General features: G+C 44.9%; 1 pseudogene across 1 annotated transcript; it reads right to left on the reverse strand.

Annotated features, from left to right (window-relative positions):
* Window positions 1-753: 753 nt before the first annotated feature.
* On the reverse strand, window positions 754-6158 carry LOC308439792 (large ribosomal subunit protein uL30-like; annotated as a pseudogene). Its single transcript has 4 exons — window positions 6090-6158; window positions 4737-5008; window positions 2140-2179; window positions 754-1533 (listed from the first exon to the last, which is right to left on the reverse strand). The product of its transcript is annotated as a large ribosomal subunit protein uL30-like (transcript).
* Window positions 6159-6499: the final 341 nt, after the last annotated feature.

The raw sequence follows: 6499 nt of genomic DNA on the forward strand, positions 1-6499 counted from the left end.
ATTTGATATCCTGGTCTGTTATGGCAGGCTCGGGGTATGTGTGCAGGAGTGAGAGGCTGTTTGCTTAAATCTGGGAGGGTCTGGACACAGGACACTCGGCTGACTGCCTCACTTTCCCTTCTAATTCAGCCCAGGACATTCACAGCCATCAAGGTATCTCTCTTCCTAACCCTCTTCTCTTCACATGAAGGCTAAAGGTGGTTCACAGACTTCTAATAGGCATCTGAGGATACCCCAGAAAGATGTAACTCTGCTCTTTAAAATGTGGGGGTCTGGACCTCAATACATGTGAAACTCAGCTTTGGGACTTCATTGTTATGGGGACGATACAAAATAAATTTTCATTTGTTATCCTGTTACAGAAATGAATCTTTTATAAAATATTCTCACTCAGAGACTTGCTTTTTATTCCAAACCATTGTGTGCTCTGATGTGTCTTTTTTGCTGTGTGGAAAGAGTTTTCATTAATGTGTCAGCTTTTACAGTCTGCAGGAACACAGGAGAGCCCTGAGTAAGCTGTTGGAAGAGATAGAATATTTGATAATGCCGGTCGTCGTGAAGAATTCAAGAAGAAATCATGAAAATTGATTTCATTCTATTTCTTTATTTAAAATTGTATTTTTAATTATGAATATACTTGTGTCTGTGTGTGGCCATGAGACTAAGAGTCCTCTGCAAGAGCAGTAGACACTTTTTCCACCAAGCTGTGACTGTTTATTAACTGACCAGATTATAAAAATCCATGGGGACACCTTAGTTCATCCGTCTAATGAGCCTGTTTCTCTGGTCTTCCCTGTTGCCAGCATCTCCATCTTCTACCAAGTGAGCTGTCTCTTTCTTCATTCCACCTCGTGGGGACGACCATTTGAAGGCCCACAGGAAGATATTTGCTTCCTTGAAGCGTTTCCCAACTGTGTAGATCTCATGAATTAGATCATCCATGTAGATGATGCCAAATCGACCAAGAGATAGAGCAATCGAGGAATTATCTGTCAAGGCCATCCGCTTTATATTAATCTTGCCATAGCCTCGCTTGTAGAGGAAGGAGCTCACTTACTGACTTCAGGTTGGGACACCCCCACGCAATGTAATGTTCCAAAATCCTCAGCATCATAATTGAAGCCTTGTTGAGCTTAACAAAGGTGCCATTGAAGATCTGGGAAAGATGAAGAAGCTGCACCACACCTTTGTGTTACTCCATTTATACCCCGGATTCTGATGACAAATGCCAATTTTGGTTCTGCTGGCACATAGAAGTTCCCAGCCTTCCTTGCCATCCTAACCATCCCGGTCTCAGTCCGGTACATCTGCCTGTTCTCCGTGTGACAGAGCTTTGCCTTCTCATAGATGGGCTTCCTCCTTGCCTTCTGCGGTGTCTTCAGGGCAAACTTCTTCCTCAGGCGCTTCACCTTTAACTCTGAAATTCCTTCGCTTTTTCTTAAGGGTTTCTGGCACAGCAACAACCTTCTCTTTCTTCTCTGGAACAGCGGCCGTGGTTCCGGCCGGAAAAGGAGAGTCAGCATACACTCTTAACTACTGAGCCATCTCTCCAGCCCGGCCGTTGCATTTGTCTCACTGTTTTATGTATTTATTTATTGTTGTTCTCAGGGATTGAACCTAGGGACTCAAACGTGCCAGACATGCCCTATCACTACGCTTTCTTTGTTTCATATTTTAGTTCAAGACAGGGTCTCTATGTAGATCTGTCTGGCTTCACACAAAGAAATCTGCCTGCCTCGACCTCCGAGTTCTAGGACTAAAGGTTTGCGTCCCCATACCTGGCTTCCTCTTTTTTAATAGGTGGTTTGGTGTAAGGTTAATAGAGATTTATTTCCTTCAACAAGAAATTCGGCAATGGCTGAGTATGGTAACAGTATTGTCATGAATGCCAGGAGAGATCAGCGGCTGAGATGGAAGAAGAGGAAATTGTGAGTGCAGTTTTGTGTGGCGGGGGAAAGAGAACGAGAAATACAGGATGGTCTGAACCCTGAATGGGCTGCTTTGGAGTTCGTCGGTCCGGTCACCTCCAGGGTGGGGTCACGGAGGTACAGAGGCTGAGTTACAGTGTCAAGGTGCTTTTCCTACTGGAATCTGTGATTGCTTTCACTTAATTTTATGTTGATTTTCACAAAGACTGACCTCAAGTCTCCCACATTTTAGTTGATGACCAAACCGCTCACTGGGAAAAGAGACAGGGACAATAATGGCGGGAAGAAGATGCGTGGATGAAAGATGAGTCTCAGCCCAGTTCCCAGTTTTTAGCTTTGAGCACCCCCAAAAGAGACCAAGGTACGATATGAGGCTGATTCTCGGAGTAGCAGATGTTCTCGCAAGAGTAAAGAAAATGCCAAGTAGCAGCTTCACATTTTTCAGATTTGGGGCTTGGAGAGACACCTAGGTGTGTGTGTGTGTGTGTGTGTGTGTGTGTGTGTGTGTGTGTGTGTGTGTGTGTGAGTTTCTTTTCCAAGAGCACAGCTAATGCTTAAAATATATTTTGTGCTCTAAATTCCCCCTTCTGTAACTGAATCACGAGAATTAATAATGCATGGTAGAAAAGCTATCAAATCAGCAGCTGAAAGATAAAATATGAACCTGTTGTCAAAACCACACAAACGATTGAATAATAAATCACACAGAAGCTTGCAGAAAGAGGGGAGCAGGAATGAGTAAGAAACATGAAGGCTCACGGGTGGAAATGAAGGCTAACAAAAATAGTTAATACACAACCCTGAAATCATAGACTGCCTAGCCCATATTTGTGCACTGTGATAAAACACCACAGCTGAGACAGCTCAGGGAAGAAAGGGACTCTGTGTGATTATGGGGGTCAAGAGTCCAGCGCAGTGTTAGCACAGCAGCTATCAGCAGGCCACAAATAGGAAGCCAAGAGAGAAAACTAGAAGCTGGTTATGGTTACGAACTCTCAAAGTCTACCCTCAGTCATATAGTTCGTCCTGCAAAACTGCACCTCCCAACCCTCCTCGAACACTGTCTCCCACGGGGGACTAATATAAAGACACTCGGGCCCATGGGGGACATTTCTCACTGAAGCCACCACACTCTTTAAAGTAAAATAGGGTTAAAACCTTGGAAGGAGCAACAGCAGCCTCCTCCTGCCTCCCGTCTTAGCAGTGATTTAAGACAGTTTAGTTTGTCCCGACTGATACCTGCTTCAGATGTATAAATCTGCTGTCCAGGCTGACATTGCTGTTTTCTTACTGTGTGCCTTAACTGGTCTCCCCATAGAGGGAGTCCTGTACAAAGAGTGTGTGTGTGCATGTGTATGTGTGCCTGTGTGTGTGTGTGTGTGCATGTGTGTGTGTGTGAATGGCAGCTGTGCTGAGAAGTTTGAAGGTCTAGTATCTTTCCCTGGTGTGGGGGTGGCAGAGTGAGAACTCGGTTCGTTCTGATTCTGCTGTTGAGCTGTAAATATTTGAACAACTGTTGTGTGGTAGCTCTTTGTCTTATTGGGCATTAACTTACAGAAGCAGGCATGTATGTATGCACGTGTACCGAGTGCATGTACAGAAGCAGGCATGTATGTATGCATGTGTACCGAGTGCATGTACGGAAGCAGGCATGTATGTATGCATGCGTACTGAGGTAAGGATTCTGGTACCTAGCACTCACAACAGTGACATGTGTTATGCTAACCCTCATCAGAAATGGCTATTAGAAGTTTGTGGATACAGGGAACATTTTATTTTTTATTTGGTACTTAGAATGGTGTTCTAGTAAAATTTTCCATAGGGTGTCTGATGTTGTGAGAATGAAGTCCTAAGTGTACTATTTGTTAATTGGCCACTTTAAAACCAAACAAAATATAGCAAATTGTTGAGGAACTCACTACAGCTTTTTAATCTAAACTTGGAGGCAGGAACAATACAGCCGGAGGAAATGTATACAGTCCAGACTTCCACATCCCATCCTTCCAGTCATGTGTTTGGGCCCAGGACAGCTGCAAACTTACTTAAAACATTGTGCTGTGCTGTGTGTGTGCATGTGTGTGATGTGTGTGTGTGGTGTATGTGTGTGTGTGATGTGTGTGTGTGATGTGTGTGTTTGTGTGTGTGGTGTGTGTGATGTGTGTGTGTTTGTGTGTGTGTGGTGTGTGTGTTTGTGTGTGTGTGGTGTGTGTGATGTGTGTGTGTGTGTGTGGTGTGTGTGTTTGTGTGTGTGATGTATATATGTGTGTGTGTGGTGTTATGTGTTTGTGTGTGTGACGTATATATGTGTGTGGTGTGTGTGATGTGTGTTTGTGTGTGTGGTGTGTGTGTGTGTTTGTGTGGTGTGTATGTGGTGTGTGTGTTTGTGTGTGTGGTGTATGTGTGTGTTTGTATGTGTGGTGTATATGTATGTGTGGTGTGTGTGATGTGTGTGTTTGTGTGTGTGTGGTGTGTGTGTTTGTGTGTGTGTGGTGTGTGTGTGTGTGTGTGTGGTGCATGTGTTTGTGTGTGTATGTGTGGTGTGTGTGTGTTTGTGTATCTACTGTGCAGTTCTCCATCATGAATTGTAGATTCATATTACACTGTCTGAACTCAGGACATGTTTTCATGCAGCTGAGTTCCGTGAGCGCAGCCTGCCGTAGGGAACAGATGTGTGTCTTCTAACTTTCCCTAGCCTCTCTGCTGCAGGCATTTGTACTTGGACTTTTGCGCCTCACTCACATGGTACCTAACACCGGGCGAGAACATTGATGCTGCATTTGCTCACTTGACCTAGGTCCTAACTACAACCGGTTTTCACTGCAGAGCACGGTGCACTTCCCGTGATCCTCGTCAGCGTGGTAACGGCGAGCAACCACCAACGCTGGAAGAGAAGACCTAACTGCTGTACAAAGGTGGTCTTCAGTTTTGTACAGCTGTCGTGCCAGATTAAGTGGCAATGCCCCTGGAACTGTCTGCAAAGACAGTTCTGCCTCTAGGTGGCGCTGCTGCTCTCTGTGTGCTAAAGCCTTGCGGAGGCTGCGTCTGGGCAGCCAGGAAGGCGCGAGTTTGAAGGTTAGTGGCTGCAGAAACCCACCATGAATGTGAAGGTGGAAGCCACTGTCACTTGCCCCTGCTTGCGGGTGAGTTTTGGAGGATGGGCTTTAGAACCTGACAGTGAGGTTGGAGATGTCAAAACATGAAGGAACCTGAGAGGACTAAAACAAGCAGGTTGCAAATCAGATGTCTTGTTCCCTGCAGACACATGGGGCGTATCTGGGAAGCCGAGCAAGCACACAGGCTCCTCCCTCGGAAAAAACTCTTGCCAAAATGCCAGTTTACTTATGTCCCTTCTTGGAGCCAAGCTAGGAACAGCTTTGAGACGGTTTCAAATTGGTTCAGGATTGTCTCATTGGTCACTTTAATTCATACTGTTTTCTTCCTGATAAAGAGCATCAGGCTTTCTCTGACAGTGTCCCTTTTGGCATATAGTCACTATTGTCCTTTATTTCCCAGAAGCCACATCTCAGTTGATGTTATGCTTGGTTCCCTGTTAAATTTCTATATTGAAATCCTTACCTCAAAAAACAAAAAAACAAAACAAAACAAAACAAAAAGCAGAAGGGTGGGGCCTTTGGAAGGAATGAGATCATGAAGAACGGGGACTGGGATCCTCATGGAAGGAGACCTCTGTGAGCTTCCTAGTTCCTTCTTCCGAAGATGGCTGTGGGCGAGGAAGTGAGCCCTCCACAGACAGCAAATCTTCCAGAACGTGATGAGCGGACTTCCTGGACCCCCGGAATCGGGAGCAATATTCCCAGTTTGTTTATCACCCACACAGTCACTGACATCTTTGTGACAGTGGCCCCAAGGGACACAGACAATCAACAGCATGCGTTCTTTTTTTCCATCCGACTCAAACTTCTATCAACGTCACATACAGAGTAGTAATAGAAAAGCATGAGTCGATGGGAAGCAGGTTTTGCTCATACTTAGCTAATGGAGTGATTATCTGCCTCGTTAACAAATATGCTCTTTTAAATGTACCAGAGCACAGGCAACTGCTGGGGTGCTCTACCTGTCAGTCATTGCAGCCCGGCTGAACAAATGCTTGTCATGTATACCGCTAGCACCGCTCCTTCTAGAATAGGCCTATTAACTTACCTTGGTACACTTTTCACTTAAACCACCTGTGGCCTCACAAATGACATTATTTCCACTGTAATAGGTCATGAAGAAGATAAAAATCTCAGCCAAATTGACTAAATGTATACTCCATAGTTAATTCTCAGATAAACAGGAACTCGGGCCAATTTAACCATTTAAGTTGAGCTCAAAGGAAAGATGATCAATTATCAGAATTTTAGGATGATGAAATCAATATCCCAGCGGCAAGCTTGGCAATACTTCACCTGTAATCCTAGCCCCGAGAAGACAAGACTGAGAGGGGAACTATACGTCTGAGGGTAGCCTGGTCTTCATGACGGCAGCTTATACTAAACATCGGCACTGTCTGAGAAAGAAAGGAAAGGTGGAAAAGAAAGAAGGAAAAGAAAGAGAAGGAGGGAAAGGAA

This window comes from Micromys minutus, assembly GCF_963924665.1.
Source record: "Micromys minutus genome assembly, chromosome: 30".
Taxonomy (NCBI): domain Eukaryota; kingdom Metazoa; phylum Chordata; class Mammalia; order Rodentia; family Muridae; genus Micromys; species Micromys minutus.